We start from the raw sequence: 15,329 nt of genomic DNA, 5'->3' as shown, positions 1-15,329 counted from the left end.
TATCATCTTCTGAACCCCAAGAACAAGAAGCTTCATTCCCTACAGAGGTGTTCACAGCCAGGAGGGGCAGCCTACAGGTGACTAGGGCACAGTGCATTTGGAGAAGAACTAGCAGGACAATCAGTAGGTCCACATTAGCTCTGGACTTCCCTGCCCTGTCATCAGCCAGGGATGGCTCCAAGGGGGCATCTTTTAAGTTTTGTTTCAGGCTTCTTGGGGATTCACCAGCTTAAAAGAAAGAGGGAAGGGCATCCAGGAGACCTGCACAAAGGTGGGGCCTCTTTTTTTTTTTTTTTTTTTTTTGAGACAGAGCCTCACTCTGTCGCCCAGGCTGGAGTGCAGTGGTGCGATCAGCTCATTGCAACCTCTGCCTCCCAGGTGCAAGCAATTCTCATTCCTCAGCCTCCCAAGTAGCTGGAATTACAGACATGCACCACCATGCCCGGCTAATTTTTGTAATTTTAGTAGAGATGGGGTTTCGCCATGTTGGTCAGGCTGGTCTCAAACTCCTGGCCTCAGTCTGCCCACCTCAACCTCCCAAAGTGGTGAGATGACAGGTGTCAGCTACCGCGCCTGGCCAAGCCTCTTGAAAACACTATTTGGAGGGAACTGTGTGACAGACTTGGTGATAAGACCTGGAGGCACCCCGGTACACCATGCTAAAGAATTTGGTTTTTACTCTGCAGGCTGGAGTTTATGATTTTTTTGCCTGCATCCCCAAGAAAGGCACATGCTCTGATAATTCCTGCTCTATTCTGTTAGAAGAAGGCAGGACTAGGCCGGGTGTCGTGGCTCCCACCTGTAATCCTAGCACTTTGGGAGGCACATGGATCACCTGAGGTCAAGAGTTGGAGACCAGCCTGGCCAACATGGTGAAGCCCCGTCTCTACTAAAAATACAGAAAATTAGTTGGGCGTGGTGTCAGATGTCTGTAATCCCAGCGACTTGGGAGGCTGAGACAGGAGAATCCTTTGAACCTGGGAGACGGAGGTTGCAGTGAGCCGAGATCGCACCACTGTACTCCAGCCTGGGCAACAAGAGGGAAACTTCGTATCAAAAGAAAGAAAAAAACAGCAGGACTGCTATTGACAAAGATTTTCTCGACCAAACTCTACTCATGCTCCCTGAACTCTTCTCAAGCCCTCATTTTTGGGCTTCTGTGTTTGTCTCTGCATTGTCTAATCCTGCTAAGTCAGTTTAGCCAGAATCCTGCACCACTGATACCGATCACCCCGATATCTGATTGAGTTCCTCATCCTCCATCATGCCTCTGGTGATGTGGTATCTGATCACTGTGATATCTCATTAGGTTCCTTGTCCTCCATCGTCCCCTAGGTAATGTCTGGTCACCATGGCCTGCCTTCAGCAAGAGTCCTGTTAGGTCCGTTTAGCCAGAATCCCCACGCCCGTGGTGTTTCTTCTTAGTAATTTTCTGCTGACCCCCACCCTGCTCCCTGGCTATAAATTTCCACCTTTGCTTGTGTTCAGAGTTGAGCCCAATCTCTCTTCCCCACTGTAAACCACTGCTGTGGTGGTCCCTATACTTATCTCCGTTGGCCACCTGAATAAAGTCTGCCTAACTGTTCTTTAATCAGTAGTATCATAATTTTTTCATAAACACTGTCACATGTTATAATGGGTCTTTCAAGCAACAAAGAGGGCCAGGCATGGTGGCTCATGCCTGTAATCACAGCACTTTGGGAGGCTAAGGCGGGCAGATCATTTGAGCCCAGGAGTTAAAGACCAGCATAGGCACCATCTCTACAAAAAACAAATAATAAAACAACTAAGAAGGCATGGTGGCTCGCACCTAGATTCCCAGCTACTCCAGATGATTTTTTTTTTTTTTTTTCTTGAGACAGAGTCTTGCTCCATCACCCAGGCTGGAGTGTAGTGGCACCATCTTAGCTCACTGCAACCTCTGCTTCCCGAGCTCAAGCAATTATCCTGCCTCAGCCTCCTGAGTAGCTGGGACTACAGGTGCGTGTCACCATGCCCGGCTAATTTTTGTATTTTTAGTAGAGATGGGATTTCACCATGTTGGCCAGGCTGGTTTCGAACTCCTGACCTCAGGTGATTAGCCTGCCTCAGCCTCCCAAAGTACTGGGATTACAGGCATGAGCCACTGCGTCCGGACTTGAAAGGATTGTTTAAACTCAGGAAGTCAAGGCTGCAGTGAGCTATGATTGCACCACTGCATCCAGCCTGGGCAATAGTGCAAAATCCTGTCTCTGAAAACAAATGAAAAAGACAACAAGGTGTTAGTGAAAGGTTCTCATCAGGCTAAGGGCATCTTAACAGGTAGCAGGGTTCAGTTAGCATATTTGAGAAGGACAAACTGTAGCCCCAAGGCCAGGAGAGAGAAGTGCAGGTCTCTGGTTCACTGGCCAAGTGACAAGAAAAGATGACGCCACAAGTGGAAAAGGGCACACTTGACCTTGTGATGGCTATTTCCTGTTCTTTAAAATGTTGTACAAAATTAGCTTTGGGTTATAACTATAAGATGTATATAAAACATAAATGAGCCAGGTGTAGTGGCTCACACCTATAATCCCAGCACTTTGGGAGGCTAAGGCAGGAGGACTGCTTGAGGCCAGGAGTTTGAGATCAGTCTGGGCAACATAGGGAGACTGTATCAATAAACATTTAAAAAAAGGGCACAATGGCACCTGGCTGAGCCCGAGTTTGAGACTGCAGTGAGCTGTGACCCCACCACTGCACTCCAGCTGGGCCACAGACCAAGACGCTGGCTTTTTCTTTTTAAAGAAGGAAAAATGAATTTGTTTAGACTCGGTTCCCATCTTCAAGATATCTCATTATGTATTTGTAAATATTCCAAAATTTAAAAAAATCCAAAATCCAAAACACCACTGCTCCCAAGCATTTGGGATAAGGGATACTCAACCTGTACCACAGACTGGGTGACGTGAACAAACATTTATTTCTGGAGGCTTAGATGTCCAAAATCAAGGTGCTGGTCTAATCAGATGGTGGAGATCCCTTCCCTGGTTCCTAGAGGGCTATCTTTCTATGGTGGGGGTGGGTAGAGCTCTCTGGGGTCTCTCTTATAAGGGCACTAATTCCATTTATGAGTGCTCCATCTCATGACCTCATCACCTCCCAAAGCCCCACCTCCTAATGCCATCACGATGGGGGTTAAGATCTCAACATAGGAATCTAGGGGGACATGAACATTCATTCCAGTTATGTCCCCCCAGATTCATATGTTTGGACCGGGCGTGGTGGCTCACACCTGTAATCCCAGCATTTTGGGAGGCCTATGTGGGAGGATCACTTGAGCTCATGCGTTCCAGACCAGCCTGGGCAATATAGGGAGACCCCGTCTCTACAAAAAAAATAATAAAAAATATTATCCTGGCGTGGTGGTGTGGCTTATGGTCCCAGCTACTTGGGAGGCTGAGGCACGAGAATCACTTGAACCCGGGAGGCAGAGGTTGCAGTGAACCGAGACCACACCACTCTATTCCAGCCTGGACAACACGGTGAGACCCTGTCTCAAAAGACAAAAACAAAAAGTTACTTTGCATGCTCATTTATTGTGTGTTGAATTAGAATTTACTTCCATCCTTCGTGTCACTTTCAAAAATCTGTGTCTCACCTTCATCAGTCTACTTGACATAATTTCTTTTAAAAGGTCCCCCCCGCCCCACTCCTATGTAACTGCTCCTATCAGCAAATTCTGAGAATTCTGGGGACTCTGATAAGTCCTCAGAAATTATCCAGTAGCGTATTATCTAATTGAGTTGAAACCAAGGCCAGGAAAGAGGAAGGACCTAGAGCACTGGAAGAATTTCTGGGCCCCAACCCTTTGTTCTCACTCCCAGTTTCGGGTCTCTTTCTACCAGGGACTGGTGCAAGACTGTCTAGAATTCCAGAGCCTTCTCGATGTTCGGGTCAGACCTCCATGCTCTCCAGCACCACTCCTCCCCAACCCTCTCCAGGGGTCCCCTGGCCTCGCACGGTTCCCCCTCCCCGGCCTCCACCTCCCCATCCCCAGTAAGTGCAAGCAGCTTTCCGGGGCAGGCAGCTGCCCTACACCTGGTGCTTACGGGGAAGTGGGAGGAGGGGCAGGCGGCTGGAGCGGGGGTCTGCAAGGTGCACCCGCGCAGAAATTTCGGAGGTGGGGTTGAGTCTCACAAGCTCCTCTCCGCCAGGCTGGGCCGTGGCGGACGCCGGCTTCCCCATCACCGCTCAGCAGCTTTGGCCGACGAAGACCTGCGGCCCTGGCTCCCTTGGAGGGGTGCAGCCGGGGTCTCACCCAGTTCCCGGCATAAATGAATGGGAGAGGCCTAGGGGTGAACGTTTATCTCCACAATCCTGTGCAGATCATTCAAATCGGGAATAACCAGAACCTCAGTCTTCCCATTTCTAGGGCGGAAAGTTGCCCTTAAAAATTTTTTAAGTAAATAATTTTCCTAGAGGACCTCCTTTAAAGGGAAATTGGCATATTCATCCCTCAATTGTTGCAGTGATTTGTTTGTGTCAGAAATTAAATGAATAAGCCAGACAGAACCTCTTGGACCTGCTGCGCTGAATTCACAAATGAAAAGCTCATCACCGCTTGAGGGCGAGTGGCTTCTGGGGCTGAGCTCTCAGTTACCTTTAACCACGGCTCCTCACCAGGTTCCAGTGAATTTGAAAGAGGAATCCCCTTTTCTCTTTTCCAGAAACGTCGCTGATTCCCAGTGTCTTTCCTACTGAGGGCTTTTTGAAGCATTCAGAGTTCAGTTTCTCTGGATTGCTATGGGCCCAGCTTCTGGGGTCCGTCCAGTGCCACTCCATTTGAGAAGAGAATACATAGGCAGTTACCTCTCTTGGACAAAGACGTTCCGATCCATCCCCTCTGAACTTGGAAAGAAATCCCCCCCTTCTCAACAGGCCTTGCACCGTTGTTTTTCACCCTACGAGTTGTGCATGGTTTATTCAACATGGTGGGTCTCCACAGATATTTTTTAATGGAAGAGGCTGGTGGAGATTAGATGTGAGAGTGTATTGCTTTTTTTTTTTTTTTTGAGACGTAGTCTCACTCTGTCATCCAGGCTGGAGTGCAGTGGCATGATCTCAGCTCACTGCAATCTCTGCCTCCTGGGTTCAAGCGATTCTTCTACCTCAGCCTCCCTAGTAGCTGGGACTACAGGCACCTGCCACCGCGCCCAGCTAATTTTTGTATTTTTAGTAGAGGCGGGGTTTCACCATATTGGCCAGGCTGGTCTCGAACTCCTGACCTTGTGATCCGCCTGCCTCGGGCTCCCAAAGTGCTGGGATTACAGGCGTGAGCCACCGCGCCTGGCCGAGTGTATTGCTCTTATCTGGGAAATAACCCATAGACGTATTTCTGAAGGAGGGCTTTTCACATCTGCCAGCAGGAAGCGTGAGGGGAGCATCCGCCCATCAGAAACCACTGCTTGCTTTAGCACAGCCCTTACCTCCAACAGTTTTATGGGCTCTCTTTTTTAAGGAAAGGAGACATCTTCTCTAGTGATAGTTTTGGTTTGGGGATCCAGCAGGAGATAGATCTGTTACAGGAAAGGGGTCCCAATCCAGACCCCCAGAGAGGGTTCTTGGATCTCAGGCAAGAGAGAATTCAGGGCAAGTCCACAATGCAAAGCAAAAGCAAGTTTATTAAGAAAGTAAAAGAAAAGAATGGCGCCTTCCTTCCTCCCTCCCTCCCTCTCTCTCTCTCTCTCTCTCTCTTTCTTTCTTTCCTTCTCTGTGGCCCAGGCTGCAATCTACTCAGCTCGCTGCTGCCCGCGCCGCGTACTGCCTGGGACTGCCGCCGCACGCCACCGCTGCCTGCTTTTTCTCGTTTGGCTGCAGGCGCGCGGTCGCCATGTTGGCCACGCTGCTCACCAGCTCCTGACGCCGAGTGCTCTGCCCGCCTCAGCCTCCCGAGCCCCTGCCCGGCCACCGCCCCGTCTGGGAGGTGGCGAGCGCCTCTACCCGGCCGCCCTGTCCGGGAAGAAGTGAAGAGCGCCTCTGCCCGGCCGCCCCATCCGGGAAGAAGTGAGGAGCGCCTCTGCCCGGCCGCCCCGTCCGGGAAGAAGTGAGGAGCGCCTCTGCCCGGCCGCCCCGTCCGGGAAGAAGTGAGGAGCGCCTCTGCCCGGCCACCCACCGTCTGGGAAGTGAGGAGCGCCTCTGCCCGGCCACCCACCGTCTGGGAAGTGAGGAGCGCCTCTGCCCGGCCACCCACCGTCTGGGAAGTGAGGAGCGCCTCTGCCCGGCCACCCACCGTCTGGGAAGTGAGGAGCGCCTCTGCCCGGCCACCCACGTCTGGGAAGTGAGGAGCGCCTCTGCCGGCCCCCCGTCTGGGAAGTGAGGAGCGCCTCTGCCCGGCCACCCACCGTCTGGGAAGTGAGGAGCCCTCTGCCCGGCCACCCACCGTCTGGGAAGGAGGAGCGCCTCTGCCCGGCCCCCCGTCGGGAAGTGAGGAGCCCTCTGCCCGGCCACCCACCGTCTGGGAAGTGAGGAGCGCCTCTGCCCGGCCACCCACCGTCTGGGAAGTGAGGAGCCCTCTGCCCGGCCACCCACCGTCTGGGAAGTGAGGAGCGCCTCTGCCCGGCCGCCCCGTCCGGGAGGAAGTGAGGAGCGCCTCTCCCGCCCCCCGTCGGGAAGTGAGGAGCGCCTCTGCCCGGCCGCCCGTCTGGGAAGTGAGGAGCCCTCTGCCCGGCCACCCACCGTCTGGGAAGTGAGGAGCGCCTCTGCCCGGCCACCCACCGTCTGGGAAGTGAGGAGCGCCTCTGCCCGGCCACCACCGTCTGGGAAGTGAGGAGCGCCTCTGCCCGCCACCCACCGTCTGGGAATGAGGAGCGCCTCTGCCCGGCCACCCCCGTCTGGGAAGTGAGGAGCGCCTCTGCCCGGCCGCCCCGTCTGGGAAGTGAGGAGCGCCTCTGCCCGGCCACCCACCGTCTGGGAAGTGAGGAGCGCCTCTGCCTGGCCGCCCCGTCTGGGAGGTGAGGAGCGCCTCTGCCCGGCCGCCCCGTCCAGGAGGAAGTGAGGAGCGCCTCTGCCCGGCGCCCCGTCCGGGAGGAAGTGAGGAGCACCTCTGCCCGGCTGCCCTGTCCGGGAAGAAGGGAGGAGCCCTCTGCCCGGCCGCCCCATCCGGGAAGAAGTGAGGGGCCCCTCTGCCCAGCCGCCCCGTCTGGGAAGTGAGGAGCGCCTCTGCCCAGGCACCCATCGTCTGGGAAGTGAGGAGCGCCTCTGCCCGGCCGCCCCGTCTGGGAAGTGAGGAGCGCCTCTGCCCGGCCACCCCGTCTGGGAAGAAGTGAGGAGCGCCTCTGCCCGGCTGCCCTGTCTGGGAAGAAGTGAGCGCCTCTGCCCGGCTGCCCCATCTGGGAAGTGAGGAGCGCCTCTGCCCGGGCGCCCCGTCCGGGAAGAAGTGAGGAGCGCCTCTGCCTGGCCGCCCCGTCTGGGAAGTGAGGAGCACCTCTGCCCGGCCGCCCCGTCCGGGAGGAAGTGAGGAGCGCCTCTGCCCGGGCGCCCCGTCCGGGAGGAAGTGAGGAGCACCTCTGCCCGGCTGCCCTGTCCGGGAAGAAGGGAGGAGCCCCTCTGCCCGGCCGCCCCGTCCGGGAAGAAGTGAGGGGCCCCTCTGCCCGGCCGCCCCGTCTGGGAAGTGAGGAGCGCCTCTGCCCGGCCACCCGTCTGGGAAGAAGTGAGGAGCGCCTCTGCCCGGCTGCCCTGTCTGGGAAGAAGTGAGGAGCGCCTCTGCCCGGCTGCCCCATCTGGGAAGTGAGGAGCGCCTCTGCCCAGGCGCCCCGTCCGGGAAGAAGTGAGGAGCGCCTCTGCCCGGCCGCCCCGTCCGGGAAGAAGTGAGGAGCGCCTCTGCCCGGCCGCCCCGTCTGGGAAGTGAGGAGCGCCTCTGCCCGGCCACCCCATCTGGGAAGAAGTGAGGAGCGCCTCTGCCCGGCTGCCCTGTCTGGGAAGAAGTGAGGAGCGCCTCTGCCCGGCTGCCCCATCTGGGAAGTGAGGAGCGCCTCTGCCCGGCTGCCCCATCTGGGAAGTGAGGAGCGCCTCTGCCCGGCGCCCCGTCCGGGAAGAAGTGAGGAGCGCCTCTGCCCGGCTGCCCCGTCTGGGAGGTGAGGGAACCTCTGCCCGGCCACCCATCGTCTGGGAGGTGAGGAGCGCCTCTGCCCGGCCGCCCCGTCTGGGAAGTGAGGAGCACCTCTGCCCGGCCGCCCCGTCTGGGAAGTGAGGAGCGCCTCTGCCCGGCCGCCCCGTCTGGGAAGTGAGGAGCGCCTCTGCCCGGCCACCCCGTCTGGGAAGTGAGGAGCGCCTCTGCCCGGCCGCCCCATCTGTGAAATGAGGAGCGCCTCTGCCCGGCCACCTATCGTCTGGGAGGTGAGGAGCGCCTCTGCCCGGCCGCCCCGTCCAGGAAGAAGTGAGGAGCGCCTCTGCCCGGCCGCCCCGTCCGGGAAGAAGTGAGGAGCGCCTCTGCCCGGCCGCCCCGTCCGGGAAGAAGTGAGGAGCGCCTCTGCCCGGCCGCCCCGTCTGGGAAGTGAGGAGCGCCTCGGCCCGGCCGCCCCGTCTGGGAAGTGAGGAGCGCCTCTGCCCGGCCGCCCCGTCTGGGAAGTGAGGAGCGCCTCTGCCCGGCCACCCATTGTCTGGGAAGTGAGGAGCGCCTCTGCCCGGCCACCCATTGTCTGGGAAGTGAGGAGCACCTCTGCCCGGCCACCTATCGTCTGGGAAGAAGTGAGGAGCGTCTCTGCCTGGCCGCCCCGTCTGGGAAGTGAGGAGCGCCTCTGCCCGGCCGCCCCGTGTCTGGGAAGAAGTGAGGAGCGCCTCTGCCCGGCCGCTCCGTCTGGGAGGTCTACCATGGAGGCCAGAAGCAATGTGGGGGCTGGACGTGGTGGCTCACGCCTGTGGTCCCGGCACTCTGGGGGGCGAGGCGGGTTGATCACTTCGGGCTAGGAGTTCGAGACCAGTCTGGCCAACTTGGCAAATCATGAAAAATACAACAGACAAACCAACCAACCAACTCAGTGACAACAAAACAGGTCTACCCTGGAGTCATACTCTAATTTTTTCTATTTTCCTCCCTTTCTGATCCTTTATCCCACTTTCTTTTTCTTCCTCTTCCTTCTCCCTCTTCTTTGTCAAATAGAGGATTGAGTTATTATCACTGATCCACATAAAGTCCCTCTCTACCTTATTTTAACTCCCACCCCCCATTTCTATTCCCCGACTTCCCATGTGTAACCTTCCTAATATGTTTGATACGCATCTTTTTGTTTGTATGTATTTTTAGAAAATGTTTATTGTTTTTGTGTGCAAAAAAAATTAATAAAAAAAATAAAATAATAAAAAAAATAGACTATAAGAAACAACCCAAATTTCCACCAACTGATGAATGGATAAATAAAATATGGTATATTCATAAAAAAAAAAAAAAAAGAAAAGAAAAGAATGGCTACTCCATAAACAGCAGCCCTGAAGGCTGCTGGTTGCCCATTTTTATGGTTATTTTTTGATGATATGCTAAACAAGGGTGTATTATTCATGCCTCCCCTTTTTAGACCATATAGGGTAACTTCCTGATGTTGTCCTGGCATTTGTAAACTGCCATGGCACTGGTGGGAGTGTAGCAGTGAGGAAGACCAGAGGTCACTCTCATCACCATCTTGGTTTTGGTGGCATTTAGCCACCTTCTTTACAGCCACCTGTTCTATCAGCATGGTTTGTATGACGTGTATCGTGTGCCTACGTCCTGTCTCATCCTATGACTTAGAATGCCTTAAGCACCTGGGAATGCAGCCCAGTAGGTCTCAGCCTTATTTTACTCAGCTCCTATTCAAGATGGAGTTGCTGTTGTTCAAACACTTCTGACAGATCCACCTCCTCGAAAGTCCTGGAAAGTGAGTGTACCTTTAACCTATCTTCAGAAAGCTATTCAAGTATACAACTTGAAAACCAGCCCAAATGACCATAGATACATTGAAATATGTATTTGAAAGTTATCCAGATGAGGCCGGGTGTGCTCACGTCTGTAATCCCAGCACTTTGGGAGCCCGAGGAGGGTGGATCACTTGAAGTCAGAAGTTCAAGACTAGCCTGGCCAACATGGTGAAACCCTGTCTCTACTAAAAATACAAAATATTAGCCGGGTGTGGTGGTGGGCGCCTGTAATCCCAGCTACTCGGGAGGCTGAGGTGGAAGAATCACTTGAACCCAGGAGGCGGAAGTTGCAGTGAGCCAAGATCATGCCATTGCACTCCAGCCTGGGCAACAAGAGGGAAACTCCATCTCAAAAAAAAAAAAAAGTTATCCAGATGTACATTTTAAGAGAAAGAAGTTAGAGGTTACACTTACCCAGTTGTTATAAATACCTTAAAAGAAAAAAAAAAGTTTTTTTGACTCTGGAAAACAAAACATACAAATCAGTGATGTTTCAAACAAAAAAAAATTATTAAAAATTAATTTCAATCCAGTGTAATTAATTCTTGTTCTGCTTGATGTTAGGTTAGCAATTTTATGAGCTCAGGTTTTTTGTTTTTTGGGTTTCTTTTAAGTTCTGGAAATTTTTACAATCTCAGTGTTGCCAGGCACGTCAGTGACTCATGCCTGTAATCAAGCACTTTAGGAGGCTGACGCGGGAGGATCACTTGAGGCCGGGAGTTTAACACCAGCCAGGGCTTACGCTTTATGGACACACAAGGCTTTGCACTGTGGACTTGCCCTGAATTCTTTCTTGCCTGAGATCCAAGAATCCTCTCTGGGGGTCTGGATTGGGACCCCTTTCCTGTAACAGATCTACCTCCTGGCGGATCCCCAAACTAAATCCAAGCCTCACCACAGCCACCTGTCTAGACCCCAGAATCTAAAGGCTCAACACCAGAGACATAAGCTTATGGACAAATCAAGCAAGTATTCAAAATGTCACAAAACAACTGTTTTATGACTTTGAAACATCTAGCAGAGGCTGGGTATGGTGGCTCACACCTGTAATCCCAGCACTTTGGGAGGCCAAAGCTGGAGGATCACTTGAGCCCAGGAGCTCTAGACCAGCTTGGGCCACACAGTGAGACCCCGTATCTACAAAAAAATTTAAGAATTAGCCAGGCGTAGGGGCACCCACCTGTAGTCCCAGCTACTTGGGAGGCTGAGGTGGGAGGATCACTTGAGCCCAGGAGGTTGAAGCTGCAGTGAGCCATGACTGCACCACTGCACCCCAGCCTGGGTGACAGAGTGAGACCCTATCTCAAAAATAAAATAAAATTTTAGCCATGAGACTGAAAAAACTCACTAATTTAAAAGGACATTTGGGGCCAGGAGTAGTGGCTCACACCTGTAATCCCAGCTGATATGGTTTGGCTGTGTCCCCACCCAAATCTGATGTTGAATTGTAGCTCCCGTAATTCCCACGTGTTGTGGGAGGGACCTGGTGGGAGAGAACTGAGTCATGGGGGCGTTTTCCCCCATACCATTCTCGTGGTGGTGAGTAAGTCTCATGAGATCTGATGGTTTTGTAAAGGGAAACCCCTTTCACTTGGCTCTCTTTCTCTCTGTTGCCTGCTGCCATGTAAGATGTGCCTTTTGCCTTCCACCATGATTGTGAAGCCTCCTCAGACATGTGGAACTGTCAGTCCATTAAGCCTCTTTTTCTTTATAATTTACCCAGTTTTAGGTATGTCTTTATCAGCTATGTGAAAATGACTAATACATCAACTCTTGAAGAGGCCAAGACAGGAGGATCGCTTGTGGCCTGAAGTTTGAGACCAGCCTGGGCAAAATAGCCAGACCTCATCTCTACCAAAAAATTAAAAAAAAAAAAAATTGCTGGGTGTGATGGTATGTGCCTGCATTCCCAGTTGCTTGGGAGGCTGAGGTGGGCGGAGTCACTTCAGCCCAGAAGTTGGAGGTTGCAGTGAGGTGTGATTGCACCACTGCGCTCCAGTGTGGATGACAGACTGAGACTCTGTTTCTAAAGAAAAAGTAATAATAAAAATAAATGAAAGGACATTTGGATTAAAACTGTGGCTCTGTAAATGGAACAAGTTAATCTGTCCCACATAGCTGAGTTGTAGAGAATATAGGGCAGCAAATCTATACCTCAAAGCACAGACAAAGCACAGAGAGAGAATTTAAGCTTTTTTTTTTTTTTTTTTTTTTTTTTTGGTGAGACGGACTCTCACTCTGTCACCCAGGCTGAAGTGCAGTGGCGTGATCTCAGCTCACTGCAACTTCTACCTCCCAGGTTCAAGCGATTCTCCTGCTTCAGCCTCCCAAGTAGCTGGGATTACAGGCGCCTGCCACCACACCTGGCTAATTTTTGTTTTTGTTTTTGTGTTTTTTTGAGGCAGAATCTCACGCTGTTGCCCAGGTTGGAGTGCAGTGGCGCGATCTCGGCTCACTCCAACCTCTGCCTCCTGGGTTCAGGCAATTCTTCTGCCTCAGCCTCCTGAGTAGCTGGGATTACAGGCGTGTGCCACCATGCCTGGCTAATTTTTTGTGTGTGTATTTTTAGTAGAGACAGGGTTTCACTGTGTTAGCCAGGATGGTCTTGATCTCCTGACCTTGTGATCTGCCCGCCTCAGCCTCCCAAATTGCTGGGATTACAGGCGTGAGCCACCCTGCCCAGCCTAATTTTTGTATTTCTAGTAGAGACAGGGTTTCGCCATGTTGGTCAGACTGATCTTGAACTCCTGACCTTAAGTGATCCACCTGCCTTGGCCTCCCATAGTGCTGGGATTACAGGTATGAGCCACTGCACCTGGCCAAATTTAAACATTTTTAAGAAGAAATTTGTGTGTGTTAGGTAAAGGGAGGTTAAAAATGGATGCCAAGGTAACACAGAATCATAGGAATTGACAAGAGCATATAAGGAGACCAATTTTAGGTAGTTTCCAATTTAGTACCTATTAGAAATGGGTTCCCTTAATCATTGTATCCCTCCCCCAGTTCAGACAGAGCTGAACTCCCATTTCCAAATGGGTAGTTTCCGATTTGGTCTTCATTTTCCAGCTGGACCACTGAGCTCAGTGCAGAGCCCGTTAATGAATAGGGCCAACAAAGCATTTGCAGTTTTCAAGGCCTAATACTTATATATTTGAAAAGCAAGCACAGCTGGAAGACAGAACACCTAGATCCTCAGAAATCAAAGACCGTGTATTTACAGGGAGTCCTGGGTGTCTCAGAGCCGTGTTAAAAGCCCAGGAGGGGAATGTCGTGGGCCAGGCTGAGCAGCACTCCCACAGTGCACCTTGCTGCGAAGGTATTGCCCCTGGGCTGGCGGGTGGCCCAGTGCCAGTCAGCCCACTGTGCCATCAGCCCATCTCTCATGGGTATCTTTTTTTTCAGTATTAAGTGTTCCTACAGTCTCCAAGTTTCCAAACTTCACATTTCTTACCTAAACGTTCAAAGAAATGAGTAGTCCCCTATAGTAATAACCATTTGCAACAATTGCAGTCAGCCACCTCCAAAATTACACTTGCCAGTGACTCACCAGCCAGAACACACCCAAAGGTAACGTGCGCTCTTACAATACAAAATACTCCTGGTACCCATAAAAGCCAAAAAATATCAGGAAAGTCAGACCGGGTGCAGTGACTCATGCCTATAATCCCAGCACTTTGAGGGGCTGAGGCAGGAGGATCACTTGAGCCCAGGAGTTTAAGGACAGCCAGGGCAACATGGTGAAAACCCGTCAGTACAAAAAAATTAGCCAGGTGTGTGGTGATGTGCGCCTGTTGTCCCAGCTAATTGGGAGGCTGAGGTGGGAGGATCACCTGAGCCTGGGAGTTTGAGGCTGTAGTGAGCCATGATCATCATAGGAACAGAAGGCAGAGAAATTCTGGGAGGGCAGTTCCCCAGCCAGGGCCCCACGTTCAATCTGAAAAGCCTGATACTGCCACCCAAAGTGAGTACTTACATCCCTGTTTTCCCATTCAAATGGTGCCTTTTCCAAAACCACCCGTGGCCTGCCCTGCCCCCCATCCTCTGCCCATAAAAACCCCAGGTTCAACTGGCAGAGAGAGGGGAATCAGCTGGACGTCGCAGACTATGGTTGGATATCATTGAGAAGTGGCTTGACTTCAGAGGGACAGCTTGACAGCATGGCTTTAGAGAGGAGTCCAGCTGGGGATGGCCAGACTTCAAGGGAAGATTACCTTCCTGCTCCATCCTCTTTTCAGTTCCCTTTGCCACTGAGAGCCACTTTCACTGGCAATAAAATCCCCCACATTTACCATCTTTTTGTTCATGTGATCTGAACTCAGGTGCCATTGAGTGTGAGCGCAAAAGGCTGTCACACTGACCCTCCACTGAGCCGTTAACACTGAAGCTGGCCATGGACGGCAAAGCTAAAAGGGCACTGTAACACTTCCTCTGGGGCTTCAGGCATTGTGGGCACTCTCCCCTAAATGCTGCTGTGGGGCCGGTATGGAGTTCGCTTTTGCCAGCACCCAAAAGTGCTCACTCAGGCTTCTGCACCCACTCACTGGTGCTCCCTCTCCGAGCAGTGGAGCAGTGAGTGAATGGAGTTTGCCCCTGCCGGTGCCAAAGCAGCTGGCTGGTTCTAGCACCTGTGCATCCCAGTTTCTGCCCACAAAAGGGTCAAGGAAATATCCTGCTTCAATTGTGTGAGAAAACATTTTCACTGGTCCATTTTCAAGGCCTGATAAATCTAAGCACTGGCAGCCAGTCTGTAAATGTAACAAACCACATGGCTCATGCACCCAGAAGGTCACAATAAGCAGAATGTAGAGGAGGGGACAGTCCATAAAAGGGAAGAAAGTTTCGTTATAGGGAAATCGAAACTTAAGTGGGAGCTGGGCGCAGTGGCTCACACCTGTAATCCCAGCATCTTGGGAGGCCGAGGCAGGTGGATCACCTGAGGTCAGGAGTTCAAGACTAGCCTGGCCAACACGGTGAAACCCCATCTCTACTAAAAATACAGAAATTAGCCAGGTGTGGTGGCACATGCCTGTAATCCCAGCTACTCAGGAGGCTGAGGCAGGAGAATTGCTTGAACCCAGGAGGCAGAGGTTGCAGTTTGCCAAGATTGTGCCATTGCACTCCAGCCTGGGTGACAGGGTGAGACTCTGTCTCAAAAAAAAGAAAAAGAAAAAAGAAACTTAAGCAGGGAAGGAGACTGGGGTATAACCTTACAAGGGGGACAATGAAACTTAGATGACATCCAGGAAGATTGTAACCCCGTAGTACTCGACCAGTGAGGAACTGGGGGAGGGACTTGTGTGCTAGGAGATAAATTACCTGTTGTGACTGCCCTGATTGTGCCTGCCCACCAGACACCCGATCTTGCAAGACTGTTAATAAAAGTCTCCTTTTCACTGTTCTTCAGGCCTCTAAGTCCATTC

The sequence above is a fragment of the Nomascus leucogenys genome, chromosome 5 (genome assembly GCF_006542625.1).
Source record: "Nomascus leucogenys isolate Asia chromosome 5, Asia_NLE_v1, whole genome shotgun sequence".
In the NCBI taxonomy this organism is placed as follows: Eukaryota; Metazoa; Chordata; class Mammalia; order Primates; family Hylobatidae; genus Nomascus; species Nomascus leucogenys.
The sequence above is the reverse complement of the archived record's forward strand: the minus strand, read 5'-3'. Positions refer to the sequence as shown.